The sequence below is a fragment of the Ambystoma mexicanum genome, chromosome 7p (assembly GCF_040938575.1).
Source record: "Ambystoma mexicanum isolate Mex_15411 chromosome 7p, UKY_AmexF1_1, whole genome shotgun sequence".
NCBI classification, from domain to species: Eukaryota; Metazoa; Chordata; class Amphibia; order Caudata; family Ambystomatidae; genus Ambystoma; species Ambystoma mexicanum.
This window is the reverse complement of record NC_090939.1, coordinates 738,820,264-738,835,905: the sequence shown is the minus strand read 5'-3', so window position 1 is coordinate 738,835,905 and position 15,642 is coordinate 738,820,264.

The window sequence follows — 15,642 nt, the reverse complement described above, 5'->3', positions numbered from 1 at the left end:
CTGTTCGGGGTGTATTAAATGGGGGAGAATAGGATCTAGCCTATTTGCTAAGATCTTGGTGTATATTTTAGCATCAATATTAATCAGGGCAATTGGGCGATAGGCCGCTCTCTCCTCCGGGTCTTTGTGAGGTATGAGGACGAGAGTCACCTTAGCTTCCTCCATTGACGGGGCAATTTTGCCTGTCCGCCGAAACGTGTTAAATAGGGAGGTCAAGTGTGGGGCCAGCTGCATGATAAACAATTTATAAAAGGCCGCAGTGTACCCATCGGGACCCGGAGCTTTGTTCACTAGTAAGGCTCTAAGCAGCCCCCTTACCTCCTCTTCCGTGATTTCCCAATTTAAGGCTTCCCTCGTCTCCCTATCGATTTCCCGTAGCTGCACCGATTGCAGGAACTTATCCTGTACCTCGCTAAGGGGGTTTTGGGATGCATAAAGGGAATCGTAGAATCCCGCTATAGCCTCCTGCATTTCTTCCTGTTTTGTGATCCTTTCCCCAGTGCCCAACTTTAATGCTTTAATGACATTTTTTTGCCCTCTTCCCTCTGAGCAGCTGCGCCAAGAGCGTATCAGCTTTGTTTGCCTTTGCGTAAAATTTTTGTCTCACTACCAGAAGCGCCCCCTCTGCTTTTTTGGTGCGTAAGAGTTCTAATTGACCCAATGCCTTCCTGTATTCCTTCAGGGCCCTCCAGGATGGGGTCCCACCAGCTGCCTGCCTAGCTGCTTCTACCTCAGCCTCTAGTTGAGCCTCCAAAGCCTGTAGTTGTTTCAACCGAAAAGCGGTTGCTGCAATGAGGTCCCCCCTGATAGTAGCCTTAAAAGCATCCCACCGTACCGCCTCCTTCGCCTCTCTTCGATGTTCCCCTGAACTTCCGGGTCTCTCAGGATCGCCCTTGGAAACTTCCAACCCCAGACGCCCCTTGCCCTTTTATCCAAGACCATCTCCATCAAGATTACCTTATGGTCCGCTATTCCAATCGGGCCCGCTTGCATCTCCCGAATGTCATCCACTAATCCCCCCAAGACCCATATGTAGTCTATCCTGGATTGTGCCCCGTGAACCCCCGATATGAATGTGTAACCCGCTTCTTCCCCCCTAACCTCTCTCCATACATCCCTCAACCCCAGCCTGCCAATCTTTTCCTTCAATTCAACTGACATCACCGCACCACCACCTCTCACCCTCTTGCCATTTCTGTTCCTCTCCCTGTCCTACGCGATGTTCAAGTCTCCCAACAGAACAATCTGCCCCCAGGACTGCTCCTCTAACATTGTCAGCGTACGCAGCAAAAACTGTTCCTGGCCCGAGTTAGGGCCATATACCACCACAAAAGTGAACAGGGCATCTTGAAGCTTCCCTCTAACCATTATATATCTCCCCTCCTTATCTCTTGTCACTGCTTCAACTCTGAAGTCAACTGTATTTCTAATAGCTAACGCTACCCCCTTCTTTTTGCTTTGTCCTGAGGAATGAAGAATCTGATCAAAGCCCCTCAACTGTAACCTTCCCTGATCTCTAGATAACAGATGCGTTTCCTGGAAGCCCATAATATCGGGTCTTTCCTTCCTCACAAAATGCTCCAACTTTTTCATCTTTAGTGGGGAATTCAGCCCTCTCACATTATGCGTTACACACTTAAGGAGACAGAGACTAAAACTGGAGCCTTTCCATGAGCCACTGTGCACCCTTCCCTCCTCCCCTTCCCGCTTTCTCATCACTCCTAACTAGGGCATTCCCGCCCTTTCCATACCCAAGATGGTTGCTCCTCCAGAGACCGGAAGCTTGAGTTCCCCCTTTAAAGGCCCACCACCCCTTTACCACCAGTAAGATTCAAGAGCAAACTGATAACTCATTCCTCTCTTCACCCACAGTCTCCTTTCGTTGCTGCCTGCTATCCTTGCCACTTTTCTTCCAATTCTCTCCCACTGTCGTCCAGCTCCACGGTTTTGACTTGGTGCGCCCCCCGGCGCCTCGCGACCCAACACTCAGTGGGATTTCCTCACATTTAATGCCAAGAATATCAGCTCCTTCCTGTAAGGATGTAACCCACTTGTGAGCTCCCTCCCATTCAAAGAGAAGGCCAAGTGGAAAGGTCCATCTATAACGTATGTCCTTCTCATTCAGCACTTTCAACAGTGGACCCATTTGTCCCCTCTTCATGAGGGTGCTACTTGCCAAGTACTGGAACAATGTGATATGCTGCCCCTTGTACATAATGGGTTCCCACTGCCGAGCCGCTCGAAGAACTGCCTCCTTTTCGGCATATATAGCAAAAGCCACCAGGACATTCCTGGGTCTCGCCGTCTTACCCTTGAGCATCCGGCCAGCCCTGTGCACTCGGTCCATTTCAATTTTCTCAGGATTTTCCTCACCCAGGATGTCAGCAAAAATGCCTTGAAGCACCGCCTTAAACTCCCTATCTGCCACTGACTCCGGCAACAGTTTCACTCTAATGTTGATCCTTCCGAATCTGTTTTCCAAATCTTCCATTTGGACTTCAAGTTTTCTCGTAGCAACATCCAGCCTCTCAATGGCCTCACTATTGGCTGTGGTTTCATCCTCTACCTCTTGGAGGCCTTTTTCGAGAGTGTCAGTCCTTTCCCCCAATTGCTGCATTTCTTGCCTTATCTTCCTAAGGGCCTCATTCAAATCTGCTCTCATGAGTTGAAATTGGTCCTGGAAGGTCTTGGCCAAGCTCAACTGGAGGGCCTGCAACTCCCACCCGAATTCCTGTTTGGACATCCTAGCCTGCTCTGAAGGTTTTCCCTGACCGGAGTCCATCCCAGGGTTCTCACGAGCCGACCCGGGGCCTTCCCCTGAGGCGTACATTGGCCAAATTGCAGGCAATGTGCCAACCGTGTCGCCTGTAGCTTCAGTCCCTTTTCCCCCTTTGCTTTTGGATTTAGTGAACATGCCGCTTATTGTCCTAATGACCACTCCTTCGTATCGGCCCTGAGAGGGGGGTCGTATATAAGATTCAGTCAACTGCCTCCCCACTCCAGCTGGTAGGGCAGAAGGTTATCGCCACTGATAGAGTATGTCAAGAGCCACCGCTGCCCCCTCCAGCAGAGTAAACCACAGAGTGCTGCTTCTCTTATCCTCCTCAACTGGGCTTTTAGGAAAACACCAGACTCTTCCTCGCGCTGTGCAGTGTTGTCTCCTTGATTGCGTCCACCTGATACACGTAGGGGATTTCCCACGTCCCTGCCTCCCCTCGCCAGGATCCTCTCTACTTCAAAGAGGAGCCGGGGCGCCTGCTCAGGTCTATTCTCAGGTGCCCTTTGTAATCGCAGTGCCAAACAGTCCCCCTGAGCGGCCCTCGATCTCCCCCTCAACCGCTGCAAATTTCCTCAATGTTCCTGCTGCTGGGGGGGCAGAAAGTGGGGTGAATCTAGCCCACTGCCTCGGCATCGTACCGGTTCCTCCCTCACCCCACGGGCCTTCACTCAGTCTCAGGCAGGCTCTCTCACCTCTCCAGCTGCCTCCTGTTCTGTCTCCACTCACTTATCTCGGTATTGCTGGGAGGCCCACAGCGTCCTGTCTCCCAACAAGGAGATCTGCAAGGCCGGGGAGCGGGCTCGTCTCCGCGGCTCCTTCCTCGCCCGCTCACCCCTTCAGGCCGCGGCCGCCACCGCACAGAGGGCTCCTTTGTGCTCCTGCAGCGCTTCTCTGTGGCCGAAGGGGGGGTGTGGGCCGCTAGAACGCCTCCGCACTGGCGCACACTCCGGCGATCTGCTTCCTTGGTGCCGGGGAGCGTACTGACTCTCCGCTCCGGCACCCCTGCTCCAGAGTGCCTCAAACCCGGCTCCTCCCATCACCAGGGCACCTCCGCTCCCACTCCTTCAGCCGGCCGCGGTTGCTGCCCCCGTCTCCGCAGCACCGAGCACCAAACGCTGCACCGGCCGCCAGCCCTCGAACAGCTCACCAACTCTTTCTTGTTCGCCGTGAGTCCTACCCGGCCGAAGTTGACGCCTATTGATGGGGTGGTGGGCACAACGCTTCAAACCGGGTCCTGAGAGCGCCGTCGGCACATCTACTCAGTGCCAGCGGCCATCTTGGAATCCCACTCTTGATCAAACACAAAGAATGGCCAACTTCAATCCCCTCTTCCCCAAGGATCTTGCTGACACAGTCACTTCACTTAAATCAAATGTATACAAAAATCGATACCCTCTCTTCTGCCATCCTAAAGCATATCAAGCAGGTCACCTCGCCGCTCCCCACAATAGTAAATGACTCCACCAACGCATCTACCAAAGCACCCACAAAATAGGACTAATCCGCCCTCTCCTCAAAAAACCCACCTTTGACCCGACCCATCTCGTGAACTACCGACTGATCACTTGCCTCACAGTCATTGGAAAAATAACTGGGAAGGCAGTTGGCAACCAACTCTATAATCAGATTAATGAACAATGCCTACTCTGGGATTATCAGAGGCACTGGTCCATTCTTGCATTGATTTTGAGCATCATTCACTTTTGACACACATGTCATAATGAAAAAAGTTCAGACTTTTAAAAAGCTGCACCTAATAGCACAGTATTTGGAGCTTGGGCTTTCACCTCACAAGGATATAGGTTTAAATGCCAATTGAGTACAGAAATAGAACATAACGTTGTAATGACAGTAGGAGGAAAACAATGGATCTAAATCGTTCGGCTATTTTGAAACAAAATGTATTTTTATGTTGATTTTTACTACAATTGTCTCAGAGCTTGCAGTAGAAACCATGATCCATTCTTGCATTTATATATTGCAGATGTAGCTTAATTTCATTCCATTACTCTTGACAGCCATGTCATAATTAAAATAACAGATTTCTAAAGGGGCCCAATAGCTCAGTGGTAAGACTTCCATTAGAAAGGGCAACGGTTAAAGTACTCAGTCATGTGTACAAATTCACATAACCTGAAGTTGAGCTGGAAGTGGAATGGTAAACATCAGGTTTTTCAGATCTAAAACCTTTTTCAATTTGAAAAATGGCTTTATGTTTACTTTTATTACAAATGGCATTCATATTTTAAAACAGAGCTTCAGACATTACACTTTGGACTGTCATAATGAAATAATGCTCAACTCCAAAAGGGGAAACTATCTGCTCAGTGTTTAGGGCATGGGAATATCATTGGTAAGGAAGTAGTTTGAAGTCCGTAAGCAGGTAGAAAGATACTCATAAAATGTTGTTGCATGATACAAGATGGCCACCGACACTAGGTAGACGTGTTGGCAGCCGCTCTGTAAACCTGCTGATTTTCCACGGCTTCTTCACCACCTTGGAGCCGTTGGAAGTCGCCCAAGCGGTGGAGTACAGAGTGAGTAACCCTTAGCAATATAAATATGAACCAGTAGGGAGCAGAAGAGCCAGACCCACGCTCGAGTCACAGGGTGCGGAGCAGCACTGCCTCGGGCCGCCACTGACGCTGCAGAAGGAAGCAGAGGAGTGGGCTGGTGAAAGGACCTGATCCCAAACCCCCAATACGAGTAGAAAAATAGCAACAGCAATGCAGCATTTGAACCGGGACCATAAGCATCCCAATCTGTCATGATGCCTACCCCCGGGCTTCAGGACCAAGGCCATCAGCTCCGGGAGCAGGCATCCAGATACTTATCAAAACCCCCAAACAGCCTAGAAATCAGTCCTGGCGCCATAGGCGCCAGGCTCATAGGCTTTACTTACCTGATGCAGACCATGCTGCAAGTGAGTCCAAGCCAACGTGAGGCCTGGATGGGACTATTTTATTACAGGGACTATTTTTTACTCGGGCGTGGTTCTGGGGAACTTCTTACCTGGAACTACTTTGGAGGCTATTTAAACCACGCCCGAACAGCAGCACACGCTTCGCGTTATTCTGAATACAGCAGCATAACGCTCACCGTGCCTGCAGTCAGCATCCAGTCTTCTGCCACGCCCACCTCGAATCTGGAGCTCCTAAAACAAAGAGGAAAGAAAAGGACAAGGTTAGAAAACGAACTATTTTCGAATTCCTCACCTATTTCCGGATCCATCTCGCCTCCGGACCTGGAAAGAACATCATTTCAGTATGCGTCGCATCTCCAGCTGCAGCGCCGTGCCATACTCACCAGTCCTCGCAGCATCTTTCGATTCGGCACTGCCTTCATCATTTCTTCGCCGAACTCCGGCACCTAGGGGACAAAAGAAAACAACAAGGTGAGCCGAGAAAACCAACAAATATAACTCTTATCACCAAAGACTTACCTGATTTACCACCAGAGGCATTATTCCATAACTCTCCACATCTTCATGTGCCGCACCTGCAAAGAGAGAGAAAAACAACACGTTAAACACGTGCAACATTTACCGGACAGCGTCGGGTAATACAGACTCTCACCTGAGCGCCACCAGCTACCACGAGAGCATCTTCTCACAAACTCAGCTGCAAGACAAGGAAGGAAGGGGGGGAACAAGAGTGAACATCGGACATATTGAACTCTATGAACTTGATACTTACTGGTCCTCGCCAGGAACCTCAGAGTCAATACTCTCCGGAACTCTCCCATGCCTTCAAACCAGTGAAGTAACTGGCATCAACGCGCCCCTGCAATCCATGCAGGATGGGGAGCTCATCTTTCAAGAGTATAAGGTGAGATTGCTGAGAGGGTACTTCGGAGGTGATTAGTGGGAAGGACTGTGGGGGGGTGCCATCACTTGAATCCACGGGTGGCTAAATCCATCTCTCCACTTGCAGGAGAATACTTCTACGGGTCAAGCAGACAAGATTAGGAGGGCCAGTCCAGTCAGTCATCTCTGCACTACGCATCACGTTGGTGGAGACCGCAGCCGTCGGGGTCCGACCGACGCCCCTGTGGGAGCCAGGTGAGCGTAACACAATCAGCCAGGTGGCACGACGCAGTAGGAGGAGGGTCTGCACGCAGGTACCCGGAGCTGTAGAGCTGCAGGCAAGTGCAAGGGCCCATCAGGCCTGCCCATCACCGCGCCGGCATCACCCACCATCAGCCCTCAGTGACTTAAGCATTGCAGGAGGAGCGGCGCAGGCCGCAGGGTAGATCCGGCACACCTCCTGACACTAAGCAGAAATGAGGCAGAGGCAAGAACCATCTGTAGCGGGGGAGTCCTCCAGCCAACAATGAACTGCAGGAGCAGGGACACAGGAACCCAGTAAAATAGTCTCAGTCGGCCGACCGGATCTCACGTCTCGCAATGTGTGTTACACAGTGAGACGCAAGAGAGCGAGCATTCTACAACAGTTACATATATACAAAAAGATCATCATATTATCAGTTAGTGACATATCAAAACCGCCCATAATGTGTCTTCTTCAGCAAGAGATCAATGATTGACAATTATGACGTGCATGACACCTTCTAAGACATTTATTCAGCAACAATTGCAATCTCCGAAGGTGCAGACATTATTCTTTGTTACAGAGAGCATAATGCTCTTGTTTCATGAGCGATCTGTGTTCCTAGGAGAGACACATTCCAAAGTATGCTATCTCCTAGTTTCTATTTGTGTGCTGGGGTCAGCTTGATCTAAAGAGGCCCAGTAAGGGGGGCCGTGAAAGACAGTATAATTCATGTCTTCAGCTGTCTAGTTCTACAATTTCTGCAGTTTCAGCAAGACCAGCTGGCACCTGCTTGGTGATTAAATGCTTCTCTGCTCGCCTTCAAGGACCCGTGAGGGAGGAAAACAATGTATTTCTGTCTGGGTTAGTCTCTCAACGTGCAACTTGTGGCCTCACTCTGTGCAGGGGCAGAAGGGAATAGAATTCATTTTGCAAAGCGTTTGAACAGAAAAGCAAGAGAAAGCAAAAATGGCAAATTCTGTTGGTACAAAATGAACACTCTATGGTTATGCTGACAATTCTGTACTGGCGATGCTAGGCGTATGATGCGGTTGGTTTTCGGCCAACATAATATACCGTCTATGCTATGATAGGGTATTTTTGTAGACTAACAAACCCTCCTCTTGGCCGTAAGCCAAACGCATCAACTATACATTGCGTCTTCCTCTGACCATGTATCTAATTCTGAACTATGCATACTGCTATAATCGTCGTCATCATCAATATTAATGGACATGAATTCTTTCATAGTTTGAATTTCGTGATTCGTATCCACTTTGGGAGTTCTTTTTTGTGTCACCATGTGTATGCATTCATCACTTATTTCAGTGCAAATTATTGGCAGACAGTGTATGCAACAACAACATGTCAGAAAGATCCTCAGTATTGTTGCTAAAATTGCAATTAGTTTCCATCCCCTTGAGCGTAGTAACTCCCAAAACCAGGAACTTATATTCAGTTCCCAACCACCTGTTGGAGGGTGAAAGTCAGAGCTCAGAACGTGCAACTTCTTTATTGCCTCAAAAATCGTAGGGGAAGAATCACTTACAAATACGCAGCACGCTGACCCCACGATTTTGCAAAAACCTCCATGGTCAGCTAAAACTATGTCAAGAGCCATTCTAGTCTGAAGTGTCATTAATCTAATTGCCTTTTCTTCTAGAGTCATATTACACAGTATATCAGTTGTTCCATTAATTGTTTTTTCTAAAATTCTTGATAATCTTCTTATATTATAGGAGTTTATTGCTTGGCCCCAAAATGATATAAATGATTTTGCTATGTCCCCTGCAATAAATCCTGCTTCATCATCCCGCCGAGGCCTTGACCTAGATAATTTCAATATATCTGATGTTCGGGAAAGGAGAGGATTCCTAAGAAGGAATTCCTAAGAAGAGGATTCCTAAGTAACATGTTCCACCCCAATTTCTAGGTAGCCAGGGATACGCTTTTTCTCCACATACAAAATAAACGGGGTCACCTACATATATCGGTTCTTCTTCTCTCTCAAGTACTGCAATATTCATACATCTATTAAATATCCCTACTGGATAGGAACCTTTCTTTTGTAAGCAAAATGGAACAGTGCGAGGGTGGTAATTCATTGTGTATGACGGGAGCACTTCATCTTTGTTCCCTACTGGGTTCATGTGAAACGTGATTACAGTTGACTTATACGGCACATACAGTCTGTCTACTGTCATTACTACTGGTTTTATTAATCTTGCTCTATTAAATATGGTGCAACCTGCTGTCACGACCCACATTCAGAAGACCCCCTGGCAAGCCCATGGGCCAGGAAGGGTCTTGACTCTGGTGTCCACTAAACCCAGGAATCCTTGGCCTAGGCCTTCTTGGGGCCAGTCCTGGCGCCTTTGGCGCCAGGCTCATACTTGATAAAGGACTTGTGTTGGGAACTACTTCATTTCAGTGCCAGTCAACATGGAGGCATCCACATAGCTTGGCTCCTTGGAACCAAGCTATGCGGTATAGTATTTTTGGGTGTGGTACCATAGGAACTATTTAACAGGGACTACTTTCTTGAAGCTATTTAAACCACACCTGACTGGGATAACACGCTTCGCGTTACTTTGCACTTCTGCAACGTGACGCTCACCGTGTTCAGCTGCACTCGCGAACCTCGGAAGAACAGCATCTGTGAAGAAGGAAAAGGACATTGTTAGCAGCAGCAGCTTATCTGTAATTTCATCGTTAGCGGTCTACAGCTCTTGTGATCAGCATCCCGGAACCAGCGCTCCTCCCGGACCGTCAGATCTGCAAAAAAGGAAGAGACAAGGCATTAGACATTTTACAATTTAACGAACAGTGCCTAAAAGCTTACCTCACAAGGCGCTCCTAGACAAGCATCGCCTCAGGAATTCCATGCAACCGGGTGAGCACCCGGACCTGTGGGGAAGAAAAGACAACAGGTTAGCAAAAAGCAAGGCATCATAGCGGTGCGCATAGTGCCAACTCACCGCATCAAGGTGCTCTAAATACGCCATTACTTACCGGCGAGACCCAGTTCAGTCTATGCCACATATTGGACTTCCGTGCACCTAAGGAAGAGAAGAAGACATTAGTTAGACCAAAAAAGGCATGCAAGGACAACAATATACCACAGCAATAAGACCTACCTGAAAGACTCAAAGCAAGCCGGTATCAGTGAAGTAACTTGATCGCAATCGCCCACCAAGCACAACGCGCCCCTGCCAAGAAGGCAGGACGGAGAGCACAAATGCATTAAAAACAAGGTGAGGAGAGGTCCAGAGAGGCTGCGGGTATACGGGGTGGTGGGGGGCTGTTTACCCCAGTTGCCCAGTCTTGAACATTGTCCACGTGTATTCCAGGCAGAACCCTCCCGCTGGTCAACCTGAGAACCGCAGAGAAGGATACCTGAGTCCCAACTGCTGGGTGGCGTCCCCGTGGAACCAGGTGAGCGTAACACCTACGGGTTTCATTACCACTTCTTCAAATTCTTCTATGTTTGTCGTGTCTAATTGACCTGTGCCACTCTTATTCCAATTTCCATAAAAGAGTGCACTTAGTGATGTATAGCATGCTGTATTAAGGGGTAACGCTGTACATACCAACCGATTCCTTTTCCGCCATGCTGGGGTAAATGCGTGCAGACCCAGCAGTTAGTCTTGTTCAAGATTGAGTGAGTCATATTCATAATCAAAAACAATGTGTAATAACCTTCCCTGTGTCTTTCTTCTATTGGAGGGAGAGTATTAGAGAATACATGGGCTGGACTGTCCGTGACAGAATCTTTTGTGGCAGGTAAGAGAGACTCACTGGGTGCACGCTCTCCAAATACCACAATACTGGAATAATTGTACATACAATGCCCAGAAGCGTCATAATCAATAGCATTACTTTCTTACAGTAATTCTTTCTATAGTTCTTTATAGTCTCTATATTTATTACATCATCAGCATTGGTGCAGGAGGGGGCAGAAGCAGGTATTGGCATCATGCGTGACTCTTCTTCTCCAACAGTGTTCTTCATGAATACTTCTTGCAGCAGTACCCGTTGAAACACAGCCAAGTTTGAAAATGTTGTCAACCTGTTTTGGCCAGTTCTCGGCAGACTGGATTGCTAAGCGTAAGGCAAGATTATTGTGCTCCTGCACATTGCTCAAAAGACTCCAGAGCAAACATCAATTTCCTTTGTACCATAAGCACCACGCTCGTTCGCACGGGGTGATCAACAAATTGATTTTTTATTTTCAAAGATAGCACCGGGAGTGGCGTTCCAGAGCTTCCAGATTGGTACAACCCCCATGCTTCATCTCCCTAGGCCCCTGGTTCCCAATTCATCTGTGATGGGAATAGAGGCAACAAAAATGAGACACGAAGATTAGATCACTTTCGATTTTGGGAACGTAGGTTGTACCGTATTGTTCCAGGTACTGTGTGATCAATGAATAGTGCAGGTGCACTTCCAGATGCAGACTCAGAGTCAGCCTGTGACCCAGCAAGTGATGGTGGGCGCCAGACTGTTGATGCACGTTTTGTGTCAGCTTGTGACGATGCAGATTGAACTGGGCAAAGTTGGGGCGCATCTAGCCCTTTCTTCTTTTTAGAAATCTTTTCAGGCTTTCTCTCAGGCTCAGGCAGAATTTGTGGCAGAGAACTGGCAATGGTGCATTTCGAGTCAGAGGCAGCTGTTTCTTTCTGGTCGTCTGGATCAGCACGTCTTTCAATGGTGATGGAATTCTTTGTGTGGGTGGCATGGATCCACGCCTTACGACCGTCCACACGGACTGCAGTTTGTGTTGCCAGAAGTACCTGGTAGGGCCCACGCCACCTTGGCGCAAATGATGACTTCCGATCAAAGTTCTTTATCAGGATCCAGTCGCCGGGCTGCAGACAATGCCCTGGGCCGGTATATCTGACAGGAAGAGCCTCCTGCACCTGCTGATGAATGAAACAAAGCTTCTGCATTAAAATGTTACAGTATGTACTAAGCACAGGGTATTTCACTTCACTCAAGCGCTTGGGCTTTGGCGCACACCAAACATTAGCAGGTCTCCCCATCACAATCTCCTTTGTGGAGAGTCCAGTCCTTGCTAGCACAGATGTGTGCATGCACAACAAAGCTAAAGGCAATGCATCTGTCCATTTTAGTTTATTCCCTGAACAAATATAGCTAATTTTGCTTTTCAATATGCCGTTCTGGCGTTCAACAAGACCAGCACTCATTGGGTGTCTGGCACAACGGAATCGTTTATCAATCTGAAGACCTGCACAAATTTTTAATATCACGGCGGCAACAAAATGCGGGCTGTTATCTGACCATATGACCCGTGGCAGGCCGAATCGGGAAAAGTATTCTTTTAGTATCACTTTTGCCGTGCTTATTGCAGTAGTAAAGCATACCCTTTAGCGGGTATGCTTCCACCCATTTACTGAACGCACACACTACCACTAAGATGTATTTTAGGTTCTGACATCTTTCCATTTCTATGAAATCAAAATGGATCACTTCAAAGGGCATAGAGGGGGGGCAAAACTACCTGCTGGAGTAGCTGTTCCTCTTCCAATATTGTGTTTCAAACATGTCATACAATTCTGAACTAGTCTCTCAGCATTCTTTCTTATGTGCACGTTATGCCATACTGTGGCCAGATGCTGAACCATCTTTTTCGCACATATAGGAGTGGGGCTGTGGGCCATGGTGACCATTGCAGTTACGTAGGAGTTGGGCAGCATCCACTTTCTACTTTCTTTGTCCACCCAGCAACCTTCTAAGTCTAATTCTGCAGAGCCCTTAGCCCACCCTTCTATTTCATCAGCAGTTGCATCCGCCTGCATCTCTTTGACTGTGACAATCTCATTTTCTATCATGCAGGGCACTTCTTCTGACTGTACTATCAACATTTCTGTGCGTAAATCAGTGGCAGTTTGTTTTGCAATTTTTCCTGCAAATGCGTTTCCTTCTCCCACCTTACATGTTATTTTCTTATGCGCCTCGCATTTCATTATTGCCAGTCGCTTCGGACACGTAAGTGCAGACAGCAATCGCGCTATCAAAGGGCCATGTTGGATTCTAGTTCCATGTGATGTTACGAAACCTCTCTCAACCCAGAGTCGGCCAAAATTGTGCACTACCCCAAATGTATACTGACTTACATTTAGATTTTCAGAAATTTCACATGCTCTTGTCAATGCTATCATCTCTGCTGCCTGCGCTGAATTGTATGGAATTCTTTTACTCTCTACAATGCTCTTTAGTGTTGTGATGGTATAGGCAGCAGTTGATGTGCCATCAGGTAATTTGAAACAGGAACCATCACAAAACAGTTCTCCGTCTGGCTCTTTCTGTGGGGTGTCTCTTAGATCAATTCTCCCTTTCGTTTCTTCCTCTGTAACCATTAAACAATCATGGGGAGGTGATTCATTCTCACCCCCTTCTTCATTGGGGGGGGCATTAATTCTGCAGGATTCAAGGCGCAACACCTCTGAATTTGAAAATGTGGGGCAAACAGGACAATTTCATATCTAGTCAATCTAGCTGATGTGAAATATTGCATCTGGGTTCTGTTTAAGAGAACGTCTACTGTGTGTGGCACCATCAAAATTAAGGCGTGACCCAACACCATTCCCTCAGTTTGTTTTACTGACGCGGCAGCAACAGCTCGCAAACAACGCGCCAAATAGCATGCTACAGGGTCCAGCGCGGAAGAAAAATAACCGCATGGTCTATTTCTTCCTCCTTGTTCCTGTGTCAAAACATCCAGCGCGCAACCCTCATTCTCATGCACAAATAATTTAAAAACCTTTTCATAGTTTGGTGTGCCCAGAACTGGAGCTGAGCACAGAGCAATTTTGAGCAGATCAAATGCATTTTGACATTCCTCATCCCATGGCAAAGGCAAGGCAACATCCTTTTTTGTCAATGCCACCATTGGCTTCACAAACATAGCAAAATTTGGTATCCACTGCCGGCAATATGAGGCCATGCCTATTATGGCTCTGACTCCTTTCTGTGTCTTTGGAATAGGCATACCAGAGATACTCTCTATTCTTTCTGGTGTCAGTCTTCTCCCCTCTTTTGAAAGTAGGTAGCCCAAATAGGCCACCTCCTTTCGACAACACTGACATTTTTTTAAAGATGCTTTTTGGACATGCAATGCTAAGTGTGTCAACAAAATGGTGGTTCCCTCTTTGCAAATGTCTTCTGTGTCAGCAGGAATTAACAAGTCATCAATGTACTGCAATAGTACACAACCCGCTGGTAGCTCTAGCATGTCTAGTTGTTCTTTTAATGCTCTGCTATAAATACTTGGGCTCTCAGTGTAACCTTTTGGAATTCGTGTGAGTGTGAAAGAACGCCCTCCTAGTGTGAATGCAAATAGGTATCTGCTATCTTGGTGCACTGGAATGCTAAAGAATGCATTCTTAAGATCGACTACACTAAAATATGCAGCCGAGGCTGGAATCATTGTCAGAATGGTAGTGACATCTGGGACCAATGGAAATTGGGGATCAACTACTTTATTCAATGCGCGTAGATCAATTATGAAACGGAACGGTATTTAATTACCTCCGTTCTTATAAACTGGAAGAATGGGACTGTTACAAGTGCTACCAGTAATTTCTTCAATCACGTTTCTTTTAACCAAATCAGAAACAATACATTTCAATGCTTTCTCTCCTTCCACCGAAATTTTATACTGGGGAATACGCGGCAGTGTTACTCCCTCTTTCAAAACAACTCTCACTGGTTCTATTTTCAAACAACCAACATCGCTATCATTCATTGCCCATATACAAGTCGGTACCTTACTTAACTGTGTTGGCTGGGGTCTGGACAAGAATTGGGACACTGGCATTTTCTGTGGCGAAATCGTCAAAAACACTCCATCAGGAGAACAATGAATGACCGCACTTAGTGTTTTCAACAAGTTTAAACCTTAAATTCTCTCCGCAATTTTGTGTCAGCAGAAACGGGCAACACTCAGTGAATGGTCCTAGCGTTATAGGCACCGATTGTGACACAGAGCTAATTACTGGGGTGCCTGCGAACCCTACTGAAACATTCGTTTGCCCCGACAGTGGTATCTCCGGAACCAAGTGATGATCTATTGAGCACTTTTGTGCACCTGTGTCCACTAGAAAAGTGTGCTCCTTATTCCCAACTTTCATTTCTACGTAGGGTCCTTTCTGAACAATGGGAATAGACACTGGTTCCGACCCCTATCCTGGGCCGTCCTAGCGGAACAATACATCATCCGATGTATAGTCACTAGAATAGTATGTATTTGATTGAGTATCAAAAACATTTCCATCCCCAGTTCCACTCTGCTGATTTTGATTTTGGTTCTGATTCTGGTTTCTATTTCCTTGATTATTCTGATTTTGTTGTGTATTAGCGTTTCTATTCTGCCCCTGTGCTCCCGGGCAACCTCGGTTCTGTCTTCTCGAGCCATTCCCATTTCCATTTTGCAAATGTGGGCACTGTGCTCGCCAATGACCCTCTTACCTACAATATGCACATTGATTTAGTCCAAGTGGACCTCCATGCATGTTCGAGTAATTCCCTCTTCCTTGTGAATTTCCTCTACCCCTATTATTATTCACTACCTGCTGTAGTAACACTCTTGTTTTTAGATTCACTCAATCTGTCACCTCTTTTTCTTTTTCTGTATTTACTCTATTTTCAGAGTACTGGGCCATGTGTAATACCTGTGTGATTTTGCTTGCCACCACTTTCAAGTGTCATTATCAGATTTTGGATTTGAAGTAACAACCCTATCACATATTTGTAACAAATAGTCTTTTCCCAGGTTCAGTGCTTAAATCTTGA